Source organism: Triticum aestivum, chromosome 6B (assembly GCF_018294505.1).
Source record: "Triticum aestivum cultivar Chinese Spring chromosome 6B, IWGSC CS RefSeq v2.1, whole genome shotgun sequence".
NCBI classification, from domain to species: domain Eukaryota; kingdom Viridiplantae; phylum Streptophyta; class Magnoliopsida; order Poales; family Poaceae; genus Triticum; species Triticum aestivum.
This window is the reverse complement of record NC_057810.1, coordinates 448,729,609-448,743,114: the sequence shown is the minus strand read 5'-3', so window position 1 is coordinate 448,743,114 and position 13,506 is coordinate 448,729,609. Positions and strand designations below refer to the sequence as shown.

Sequence of the window (13,506 nt, the reverse complement as noted above, 5' to 3'; positions counted from 1 at the left end):
GACCAAAAACAGATGGTCAAAAGCTGGCAGTCGTAAACTGAAATTAACGACCTTCTCTGTGAGAAGGTCGTGGAAGGCAACGACCAAAACAAAAGGTCATTGATCCTACGACCTTCTGTTTTGGTCACTAGCTGTCCGCCCAAGTCACGTCGGATCCGACGTGGCAAGCTGACGTGGCAAAATTGAGACCAAATAAAAAGGTCATTACTTAGAATCAGCCCGGTCCAGTTCGATGTCTATATGGGCCAAGCCCATTAATTCAGCCTTTTTCACATATATTTTTTCTGTTAATTTTTACTAGCTACATGGGCCTAGCCCATTTTATTTCTCAAGACGTGGCCTTCTATAATTCATTTATTTTTTGGGCCTCGGCCCTTTTACAGTCCAATCTATTTTGGGCCTCCACAATATACATTTAGAACCTGGACATCACAAGGCAGAATGTTATTCCAGCTTGACATCTCAGCATGTATGCATGTATCCAAACCATTTTATTTCTTTCAACACAAAAGGATTCATTACACAGCCACGACAATAGACACATTCAACAAAGACTGAATTAACATAGAAATGAAGCAACAAAGGACAGTCCGAGCAGAGGAACTACATGGAACTACAACATGGGACTAGAGCTACCATTTCTGTTTCTGCCAGCAATTGTAGACGCTTGCAAGAGTGGACTACCAAGGAGCTAAACTAACAACGGCCATCCATCATCAATCAACGACAGTAGCAATGAGTGGCAACATCGATGTTCGAGAGACCCCCTCCCCCCTGCTGCTGCTGCTTGATGTGTTGCATCACTAGTCGCCCTGCACACAGCAAGAATTTTAGCTGTACATAAGGTTTAAAAGAACAGGGGCCTGATACATGAGATTGACATTCACAAGCTATTTGCATTTTTATTTAGAACTGTGTCACACCAGTTACATTACTACTTATGTATTGACATACTTGTCTAAAAGAACATATATAAAAACATATGAATTTTATTTCTGAATACAAATACAGAAGTACTAAAAAAAACAAGACTAAACCATCAGTAGAAGGTAACAAGAGCTCATTACACAAGTTTTGCTAGCAATTAGGGGACCTTGGTTCCTATACTGACCACATTTTGGCATATCCTACCCTACCAGTGGCTAAATAATGCAACTTTATGACTGTCAAGTAGGCCTACAAATCAATGACGGAGCAGATTCAAACATTAGAAACACAACAGCTGATGCACGCCATGGAGCACGATCTCAATGTTGTTCCTCGTCTATTAAATTTAAGGACAAGAAAAGCACTCTGGTTGCATCTTTCGCAGACACAACAACATACATGAGACAAATTAACAAACAAGAGGTGCAGATCCAGAACCGGTCGTCATCATCAATGAAGCGTTTCATCACCATGCATTGATTGAAGGGCACATACTAACCTATACCAATGCTGATGACCCCCACAAATAGACCACCATGGCTCAATACACCGACCGGCCAAAGTCTTACCTTTGTTTTAGCCATGGATGCTAGCTGTTGAGCAGAGCAGAGCAGGGGGAGGAGGACGGCCGCGGCAAGAAGAGGTTCCTTGACTTGACGACCACCAGATGTTGTTGAATTTCAATGAACTGCCTGGAGTAAATAGAAGGAGTACGGGTGAGAGAATGCAGTAGGGAGAGACAGTGAAGATAGTTCTTGAATTTCAGTGAAGATAGTTCACCTTCTATGTGTACAGTACATGACACCAGCAGGTCAGAAGATAATACACTAAATGTGCATGAAAGACAATACAGTAAACACCATCTTGTTTATAGCAAGGCAATATAGTTGCATGTTTCTAGCACATCATCTCGATTAAAGAATGCATTTAGGGAAGAAAGGAACAGCTGGTCTAATTTTCTCACACTTGGCATTTTCATAGTTAACACCATCATGTACAACACCAAGCTACTCCAGGCTAGCCAGTTGACTGATACTACTAGATAAGCAAAGCAAAGTACTACCAAAACAAGAACCAGACGATATGGCAAGCAAAGTAACAGCATTTTACTCATAGCATGCAAAGTATCAATATTCTGTTCTTATCAACTTATTCTTATGCCTAAAGCAAGGAAATCTAAATTTACTCATAGCATTACTCTTGCTCATAGCATTTTACTCATACAAGAGAAGTCTAAAAAATACTACAGCAATACCTAACTAATGCTGCAAATTATATTGCCGATGCATACTTTGTGATGAGAAAAATGGTTAGATCATCATCTAACGACATTCAACATGTATGCCATACAAAAGAAACTGATGCATACTTTGTGATGAGAAAAATGGTTCAATCATCATCTAACAACGTTCAACATGTATGCCATACAAAAGAAACGGACATTTCTCCCTCGATTGCTTGTTCAAGCTAGTTTAGAGTTCTAGATGAATGTTCAGACTGTCCCTTATATTTTATAGATAGGATCACACCATTGTCAGTTGTAACCACAATGGGAACCTCTCTCATCATTTGAACAATCTGAGACACAAGTTACATAACAAACTACAGAACCTTTCTGATGCTACTACTACTACTACCTGATGCTGTATGGGAACCTCTCTTATCATTTGAACAAGTTACAATCTTACAAAACAAGCTACCGTAGACATGTATTGACCGTCCTACTACTACCTGATGTTGTGCTGCTACTTCGAGGAAGAGGGGGAGGGAGATGGAGATGGAGATGATACCTGCCGTTGTGGGTCTATCATGGTCGTGCTTGGGACGGCCAAAGATGGACTCCGCCATGTTGCAGACTTTCTGGGTGGGCAGCAACCACCTCGCCTGTCTCCTGAGCGCCCGGCCGATGATGCCCCTGAGCGTGTTCATGCGGCCACTGCACCACCCCCGCCCCGAAAACCAGTAAGACACCAAAAACGTCAGATCCGAGCCGTCCCTGATGTGCACAAATAGGAGAAGAAGATTGTTATACACATGCTAAGAATGCTCTTACTAAGACAATACTTCCAAAGAAACGTCATGCAACATTCATTTGTTCATATAGTAACGTTAGGAATCTCCTGAAAGGCGCCAACGCTTGCAAGACAAGCGTTGCACACAAGATGGTCCACTGCAGTTAATCAACACAGGTGTAAATGTCAACTATCTTGCACCCAAGTGAATGACTACTTGTGGAAGAAATATGTTAAACCAAGTTAGTTATAACGGAGAGGGGCTGACTTACATTGGCCGTAGTGGTCGACTGTGGCCTGAACAAATCTGTTGCAGTCGTCGGGGTCTGTGACGTGCCCGGGGAGAATGATCAAAATGTCAACTTATTTTTAGTCAAAAAAAAATATTCTCAGTATATCTACATAACTACCAACAACATTTAAATAACAAGTTAAGCGACCAAATATACACCAAATTCCCAACATGTTCAGCAGTACATCAAATTTCTCAAGAAATTCAGCATTGCAAATTCAGTAACATATAAAGCAAGTTGCTGACTGGGGCTTAGAGCTTCTTCGAATGTCTTCAGCCTAGAACTCCTGTAAATTAGAGGAATAGTCACATGTTTGGAGTCTCCGTCTCAATATAGGCAATATTTGCTAACAACAAAACAAAACAATTAATCTAGGAACCATGCAAGAACCTAGGTTTTACTATCATTTGACACCTAAAGTATCATCCCAGCATATCTCAAGTTGATGAATTATTCTAGCGATTATCAAATTAGAATCATCCATTGTTGTTCCATTTAACCTTTACTACAAGATAGTAGAAGAATCACTCTTGGTGAATCAAATCATAACAAATCGAGCAATAGATACAAGAGGCACATCAAAGAATCAAATCAGTCTTGGTGAACCGCAGTGCCTCCAGAGGAGTTACAAGCGGTCTTTGTGAAACTAATAATTGTAGAATAGCAACCAAAGAGTGCCCCTGATAATAATACAGATAAGAGTCCTAGGTTATGTATGTACAGAGCAGAGCATCGGCTAGGGTAATGCAAATCACTGACCAAAACAGTGCATCAAGTTAAAAATTGGTAATAGAAATTGCAGGATTGAGTATATCAAAACCTGTCAGCCATTGATAACTCTAGTAAGAAGGAACCTAAAGCCTGATGCTACCAAAGCTAGTACTGCCATTTTCACTGTAATAAAATATAAAAAGCTATAAATGGACGGATCGTCCTAGCTTAACACAGAGCAGCTGGACTACATCCACAACACGTACCCCAAACTACACCTAAGCTTTTTTCAAGCAACTACTGCCAGCAATCATCAGAGATTCAGAGAACAGCAAGGCATGTTCATTGCGATTCAGAGTAAAGGCAATGAGTACAAGATGAGTCCAGAGAACCTTCAAATACATTTTCGTAGGATGGATCGCGCACCACTACGACTTCTTTCACTTCCTTCATTCCACAGAATGTCCTTAAACTGTGGGACAGAAATGTAAGAATTTCAGGTCTGCGTGAAATTGCCATATCAGGGAATTAATAAGTTATACGCTAAGGAATTAATAAATTGCCATATCAGGAATTGACCAATGGTACAAGCAGAAGTCCTATCAGCATCACAAATCAGAAGAACACCCCCCTAATAAGCCTGAAGTCTGTATCGTTTCATTTTGGACACTGGCTACCACCAACCCTTGGCATGTAGAGTACGTACTAAAATGTTTCACAACAAGAAGGCTTGGTCCACCAGACAAGAGCTCCTCCTGATGAAGAACTACTAGAATGGAACCGACAAACACAGGTGCCAGCAACCAACCACTACAAGCAACTAGAGCCATCTACCGATCCATGCCCTCAAAGTGCTCCCAGCAGCTTGTATGTGCTTCAGATTACTGTACTACCAACTAACTGAGATGATGAGCAATCTAAACGGTCTCAATAACCTCGCAGCTACCAGAACCTAGATTAGCAGCACCATAGCATCCATCCACCTCCCCAGCCCGACTCATCCCACAGAAATCGCTCCAGGCAGACACCTAGACGAACACTACTACAGTAGCACACAAAACGCTTGCTCCAGAACCACAGGCGGGAGGGGGAAAACAATGGAATCTCGCGGGGTACCACCGCTCAAGCAAGCAGGATTGAAGCGGAAATTCGGAAGGAATCAAATCACGGGCGCTCAGCTCAGTCCGCTAGGAGGCGTGACGCACCTGAGACGATCTGGATCGCCGGCGCTGGTAGGTGGGTCAATGGGAGGGAGAGGACGGGTGGTGCTGCTGGCGATGGGCGAGCGCAGTCCAGCGTGATGCCCAGCCGCGTCTGCCATGGCATCCGATGGAGGCGACACCGAGCATGAGCAGCTCCGCGGGGCTCCACTCGTAGTAGGCGCTGCCCTCGCTGCCGTAGACCTTGGCCGGCTGCCTCGGGGTCAGAAGGGAGGGGTGGGATCGGAGGGCCCCGAGATGTTGGCGACGTCGCTGCGGATCGGGATCTGGATTAGGTGCGAGCGAGAGCGAAACGGCCAGTGTGGGTGGACGGTGGGAGAGCGATGCGGTGGGGTGGAAGGCGGGAGAGTGATGCGGTGGGATCCCATTGGCGGGAGAGTGATGCGGTGGGATCCCATCAGCGGGAGCCGTCGTCTTTGATCTGGATCGGGGAAGGAAGAGAGAGAGGTGGCGGCGCGTGGAAGGACAAAGGGGATCGAGCGAGGAGAGTGCCACAGGCTACTAGGGTTTGGGTCGGGTTGCGGAGAGGTGAATGACGGACGTTGGATCTGTTGTGTGGACGGCTCAGATAAGCTACAGTGGGGTGATATGTGGGAAAAGTCCTGATTGGTTCAGAATATCTGTGATTTAAAATAGTTTCTAAATGCAAAAAATAGTGGGATTTTGTGAAGCAGATATGAAAAATATTTTGCAAAAGGGCATCACTTAAATTTTCACTCTACTTAGACCACATTTTATGGACGATCACCAATTTTCATGCATTTCCGATCTTTCTACCAATTATGATATCATTTTTCATTTTTTCAAGTGCCTAAATTAGTGTTTTTAAGGATCTACCATATATTTGTTGCAAAATTGGACCAAACCAATTTTATAAAATATTAGGCCACGTTTAATGCACAGTTGACCAAATGGTTGGGTATCAAAAGTTTGGATCCACCTCTGGTGAAAAACACAAATTTCCGCCGATTCAATTGGAAGCGGGTCAAATTTGAACTACAGCTCCCTCATAGTTTGCTCTTTATTTTTTCAAAAAAATATTTATAGGTACATGAGTATCTATTTGATTAGAGAAACACAAAAAGTTTTCCAAGATTCAACAATTAGCTAGGAACTGTCATGCCCGTCGTTTTGACCGCATTTTGAAACAGGCATAACAAAATCAAAAAAATCAAAAAATTGGAAAACCTTTGCATTGTGTCATTATATGTGATCAAGTTACCAGGAAAAATAATAAACTTGTAATACGGCAATTATTTTAAAAAGTGTTCTCAGAAATGAGCTATCATGTGTGAAGATTCATGGTTTTCAACCGAAATGCTCAATCTTATGGCCACATTCATGGCATAGTTTATTTAAATGATATAATATTGTGCACAAGGGTGCATATTGGAATGGCAAACAATGTTGACTAAGGAAGTTTTCTTCTTCTTTGCACTGAAATTTCATTTTCCATTTTTTGAGTGCCCAAAATGAGTTTTTTTGTGAAGGGCCTACCAAATAATTGTTGCAAAATTGTACCAAATCAATTTTTAAAATATTAGGACATATTTAAACCACAATTTACCAAATTGTTGGGTGTCAGAAGTTTTTAACCACCTCTGGTGGAAAAAACAATTTTCGCCGATTCAGCTGGAAGCGGGTCAAATTTAAACTGCAGTTGCCTAATAGTTTGCTCTTTATTTTTTCCAAAAATCATTTCTAGGTACATAAGTATCTATTTAATCAGAGAAACATCAAACAAATTCCAAGATTCAACCACTAGCTAGGAACGGTCAAGCCCGCCGTTTTGACCACATTTTGAAACGGGCATAAAAAGCTCAAAAAATCAAAAAAAAAATGAAAACCTTCGTATTGTGTCATTATATGTGACCAAGTTTCCAAGAAAAATAATAAACTTGTAATACGGAAAATAGTTTTAAAAAGTGTTCTCAGAAATGAGCTATCATGCGTGAAGATTCATGGCTTTCAAGTCAAATGATCAATCTTATGGCCACATTCATGGCATAGTTTGTACAAATGATCTCATATTATGCACAAGGATGCATCTTGGAATTCCAAACAATGTTGCCTAAGGGAGTTTTCATTTTCTTTGCATGGAAAATTCATTTTCCATTTTCCGAGTGCCTGAAATGAGTTTTTTTTGTGAATGACCTACCATATATTTGTTGCAAAATTGGACCAAATCAATTTTCTAAAATACTAGTCCATATTTAATGCACAATTGATAAAATGGTTGGGTGTCAAAAGTTTTGATCCACCTTTGGTGAAAAAGACAAATTCCCGCCGATTCAGTAGGAAGCGGGTCAAATTTGAACTCCAGCTGCCTCATAGTTTGCTATTTATTTTTTCAAAAAATCATTTATAGTTACATAAGTACCTATTTAATTATAAATACATGGTTTGGTGGTGATACGTCGAGGTTTGGACGGTGGCCGAGGGCCCCAACTCTAGAGCGCGTAAACTCGCATGCCCGCCGCGTGGTCACCGGGTGACCGTGGCGTTGCCATGTGTTCCGGGCGGCCTAGGCATGTCTAGTGGGTTAAGCACTCCTCGGGTAGATGCTAGGAAGAAAATCACAACATAAGTTTCTCACGAGGAGACCGATCGATGCTCAAATATGAATGAGCAGCCAAGTGTTTGATTAGCGGTACGAGAAATGCACATGGCTAATGGGCAAAAAATGCAGCCAAGTGTGGTACATGCTTTGCAATGTACCACACTGGACATAAATACGAATGTTGAAGCTGGGCTCAAAATAATGAATGGATTGAGTCGACATTTGGTGGAGGATGGTTATTTGGGCATAGGAAAGCACTGTAGAAAATAGATACTATTTGGACATGCCAAAGTGGTACTTCCTTCACAAAGTGTTTTTTTGAACAGAATAGGAAAATGAATATTTTTGAATTATTTTTGAACTAGGCAAGGAAGGTTTTTTTTACATATTTGACGAAGATATGGCCCAAAAATTTATGAGATTTTTTTGGGAATTTTGGGAATGACAGAAATATAGGTTGCTTCACAACCTAGGGCAAAAATTACCACATGGACATGACACATAGGCAAAACTGATGAGGTGGCGCCTAGTCATAGCAACCCACCACAATTTACAAGGTTATGACCATCTATATTGGTTGTGATCAGCTAGAAATAAGGCAGTGGACCACTGCTATCTGCTTTATGACCATTTCATATAAGGAAATTATGACCTTTCTGACCAAAATGGTCGTTATAGTTTAGGGTTTGGATCCCCCCGAACAGCTCTTGACCAGTTGGTCTGAAATGGTCATAGATCAATGACCAATTCTTCCAGGGTCACTAACAAAAGGTCACTAGTTGACATATGTCTTGTAGTGGATAGATCCCCTATACTTGTGGGTCATCACAGCTCACCTTGCCTATGGTGCATTCCCAGCGGCGACACCGCAGCTGGTCCCACAATTTGGCTTCTCCTACCACCCATTTGAATAGTTGCACCAGCAGCTCATGCCATTCCACAGGCATGCGTGTTCTTTCCTCCGCAGTTGACTCCGTGAATATGATCTCTGCCATTAGACCTAGCTCGAAATCAATGCGGCGCTGCCAGATGCTGACATCCCCCAGCATCTCTCCCCTAAGATCAACTTGCGCCTCTGCCTTGTGTTGCGCCAAGCGTAGCTCCTTCAAACTTCTCTCCAATCGATGCGACGCTTCCATTATCCGATTGGCCCTTGCTACCCACCACCTGAAACACAGCCCTGGCATGTCCTTCGGCACCACCGATCTTTGATTCCAGAGTAATGGATCCCCTCTAAAACACATGTGGGTTTCACTCAAAGGCGGTAGTGCTGCGGGCCGCAGCGACAGGGCAGCCTGCGGGATCCTGGGATCTAAGGGATTATCCATGGCGGAATCCTCCATGGCAGGATCCGGTGGGCGAGGCGGGGAGGCGAGCCTAGGCACTGGGAGAGCCCTACGAGGCTAAGATAAAGATAGTACTACTCCACTCCGTCCATATTTAAATACAAAGGCCACCAATAGTAGCCCTGGCAAAAATTGATCATGTTGCCTGCGTCCTGGTTTATTGGCCCCCTTTTTTGTGCCACTTTTTATGACATCCATAAATATTATGTTAGTACTTAAAAATGTGGTAAAAATTGGCACAAAATACAAAGGAGACCAATGGAAGTAGCAACCCATGATTTAACTACTCGCATGCACGCAGTGGAGTAGTAATGTCTTTCTCAACTACCTCCTCCCTCATGTCCACTCAATTTGCATGCCTGTATTAATTGACCATCAATGAAGTGAAGGACTTTACACACATCAAATTATTAGATGGGGTGGATCTTTGTACAAAAATGCGTCCCACCGTGTACTCGCGTGTGCGTGCGTGCACATCTTCTCTTCGTGCATGTACTACCGTGTGCCTGCGAGAGGACAAGTACATTCTTCTGGAACCAGGATCACGTCACTGTGATCAATCCACACAAGGAGGTCACGACAACACCTCCACATATGCCACGTGGCTTCATGAACTGAAAGAGAGACACTGTGTAGCGTGCCATTATAATTCTAATATACGTGTTTTGCACATACTGGAAGTACTAGTAAGGTACACATGCATTGCACGCATCAGATTTGGCAACCAAATTATGAATAAATACCACACTATAGCATGTAAGCTTTGAGTCATATATGCATGATGTAGGCGTTCGTTTAATTCTTATAGTTCATCTCCCTCAAAATCAATTAGTTTTTATAAAAAAGTTAGGGCCTCTTTGATTCGTAGGATTTCCAAAACGCGGGAACAGGAAAAACATGGGATTAGAGTGGAATGTCGTCTTGAATCCTATAGGATTGTACGAGTGTTCGATTCCGCATGGAAAAAAACGTAGGATTCTTTCAAAGAGGTTTGAGTGGATGGAAAGTTTCATATGAAACCCAGTGCAAATCAATCCTATGGAAAAATTCCTATGGTTTACAATCCTATGAATCAAACAACCAAGATAGGATAAATTCCTAAGGATTAGAATCCTCCAAAATTCCTTAGAGAATCCTTTGAATCAAAGAAGCCCTTAATCTATTTTATGATTCATGGAATTGTGCGTTGTAAAGCATAAAGTAAAACAAATAATGGCAATTCAACTAGAAAAAAAGTTTGGGCAGTTATTATACGGAAGGTTCTAGAACAAAGGAGAAGCACTTGTGTTTTGAGGTTTGTGCATTATGCTTAAGTTCAACCATGGAGTCTGCTAGATTGTACATGTGGCAAAATCTGGTAGGGGGGCTAGAAGATGGTGCGAGGGGACAAGTGGAGGGAGACTAGCTATGAAGGAGTGCACAAGTGCGAGACCAATATTTAAAGAGAGGGGGTGAGAACATGCGCTGTTGCGTGCTGTGGCGGAGCTATGAAAAATAAATGAGCTAGGCGGCCAAGCATTGCTAATCCTTTATGAGGAGGGCCAACTCATCAACTTAAACTACTTTACCAGCAATTGATCTACTGATCACATTCATATTAGCCTCAATATATAGTGGTGTTAGGGGGGCAGGGCCTTTGCTGCCCCCTGTCTTCGCCACTGTGTGCGCGTCTGAGAGATGAAGCATAAGGCATGTATATATAACTAATGTGGGTGTATTAGCTATGTAATCCTATATAGAGAGGTATAGATTGATCAATGTGTACATGGGAAAGAGGGTGAGACCTCACTAGATATATAGATTGATCAGTTTGTGTGCAAAAAACTGGGAAAGACCTAGATATATATACACACACATAGAGGAACATCGATCATTGCGCATGCACGTGAGAGATAAAGAATGCCCGATATGATGAAGAGGGGAGGTGTGTGTGTGTGCATGCATGGGTAACCTACGTGAAGAATAAAATTGCATGTGTGCGATGGATAATGATGATTGGTAGTGTGTGTGCATGCATGCACAAGAGAAAGTTAGTGGTACAATTATAAAGAGAAGACGACTGTGTGGGTGTAAAAGAGTAGGTGAGGTCATAATCAATGTAAAGTTGAATTCAAATATTTGAATAAGAGATCATGATGTTTGAAACCCATGCATGCATGAATATAACTGAGATATGCGTGGTGTGGTTTGGAAATGAGCATGATATACTGTATGCACATTGAACAATATTAGACTGATTTGAATTTGAGATACCGATGGCAGACATCCTTTGGCCACATTGCATCCGTGCATGGACACACTATTCTAATTGGAGATGGTGGGTGGCTTTCGCATCACATATCTATATCTATACCCCTATATATTATATTATATTTTTTATATAGTGTGCGAATAACTTTAACTTTGAAAGATGTTCATTGGATGAAGCCAACCCGACGGTGCAGAGATGGAAAATTCGAGCACTACTGGCCATTGGATATCATCTACATTCCACCAAATTTTGCCACATGTACAATTAAGAAGACTCCATGGTTGAACTTAAGCATAATGCACAAACCTCAAAACATAAGCACTTCTTTTTTTTATAGAATCTTCCGTATCATAACATGATTTGCCATTATTTGTTTTTTACTTTATGCTTTACAATGCACAATTCGATGAATCTTAAAATAGATTAGCTTTGATATCTCATAAAAACTAGACGATTTTGAATGAGATGAACCATAAGAATTAAATGAACATCTACATCATGCATATACGACTCAAAGCTTACATGCTATAATGTGGTATTTATTCATAATTTGGTTGCCAAACCTCATGCTTGCAATGGATGTGTACCTTACTAGTCTAAATGGTGTTTGTATGTGTGTTGTGCGTGTTAAACACATTGTACGTAGTATCATACATGGTTTAGATTCCGAACATCTAGCTAGAGTACATGTACTATGATTTGAATTCAACATAAAATGGATATATATATATATATTTGAATTTGAGATCGTATGTACATGTAGTTCGTATTTTTATAGGAATTTACTACTCATATATTCATGTCATGTGTTGTGAAGTTAATATTTAGATGGTTGTATAACTAACCCGAGTATAATTCCATTCAAACAGGGAAAATGTACTCAAATTGATTCCATATGCTAGACAACACGAATTGTTTTTTTATTGTTGGGGGAAGTGCAAATTGATTTTGTACTATACACGTTATGTTTGTTGTCCCGATTTTTTTTATTTTGTTGTTGTTGTATTTGAATGCATTTCTAGTAATACAATAAACGGTACATGGCTCTCTCTAGTGATGAGGTACGAATTGTCTTTTTTTGTTGTACATGTTAAGCTTGTTCTCTCGAAATTTTAAGCCGCGCCTTGTTATGCTGAAATTTCAAGCTAGCATCTTTGTCTATCGTGATGCGAAACTCCCACCTCTTCATCCGACGCCTTTTTACCCCGAAATATTTAAGATATGTCTTTGTCTCGTTGTGCTCTGAAAGCTCCCTCCATCTCAACCCGCGCCTTGCTATCCAAAAATTACAACGCACGCGAAAACTCCCACCTCCTGTGAAATCCCAACACGTGAAATGTCCGTGATACCCCTGAACCGAAATAACCACCTAGCTCAAATCGGTCGGGGTACTTTCGTAACTTACCCCACACACTACTAGGGAAAAGCCTATACATAGAACTTTAGCAGTAGCGCGTGTTAAAAAAGGGCGCTACTGCTAAATAGCAGTAGCGCGCGCGAGAAAACCGCTCTGCAGATACACATATAGCAGTAGCGCGTCTCGCCGTATAAGCGCTCCTACTAAAATTCCCACTGCTAAGTCGATCGGCTACACGTAGTAGTAGCGCTCTTTTAGAAACAGCGCTGCCGCTAACTTTTTTGTAGCAGCGCGTTTATGTGTAAGGCGCTACTGCTAACGAAAATAAAAAAAATGAAAAACAAGCAGAAAAGTAAATGAAAATGAAAGAAATAGAAAAAGGAGAAAGGAAAAAAATAAAATGTAAAGAAAAATAAATGAAAAAAGGGAAAAAAGGAGAAAGGAATAGCAGTAGCGAGTTTCAGGAAATGCGCTGTAGCTAACTTAGCTATAGCGCGTTTTCGGAAATGCGCTACCGTTAAGTTTTCACTTAAACAACGGTCCCCCCATCCACCACTTCTTCCCCAAATCCCTCGCCCTCACCACCGTCTCCCCAATTCGCCGTCGCCCCACTTCACCACCGTCTCCTGACGGCGTGGATGCCCGCAACCTCACCATCTCCCCCCGAGGCCGCCGTCATCCTCACTGCCGCCGCCCGAGGCCGCCCTTAACCTCACTGCCGCCGCCCGAGGCCGTCCTCGACCTCATCGTCGCCGCCCTCCACCTCACCGCCGCCCGAGCCCGCCCAGGACCGTCGTTGCCCATGCCCGAGCCCGCCCTCTCCGCCCCT

The 13,506-nt window shown here is 42.0% G+C and overlaps 1 long non-coding RNA gene across 2 annotated transcripts; it reads right to left on the bottom strand.

Moving 5' to 3' along the window:
- Positions 1-470: 470 nt before the first annotated feature.
- LOC123137420 (uncharacterized) lies at positions 471-5,673 on the bottom strand. 2 transcript variants are annotated; one of them, XR_006468254.1, is made up of 6 exons: positions 5,149-5,673; positions 4,336-4,415; positions 3,212-3,518; positions 2,718-3,097; positions 1,497-1,619; positions 471-812 (listed from the first exon to the last, which is right to left on the bottom strand). It is a non-coding gene; the product is annotated as an uncharacterized lncRNA (long non-coding RNA). The 2 variants fall into 2 exon arrangements; XR_006468253.1 differs by having other exon boundaries at positions 2,718-2,923; positions 5,149-5,663.
- Between the last annotated feature and the right edge of the window lie 7,833 nt (positions 5,674-13,506).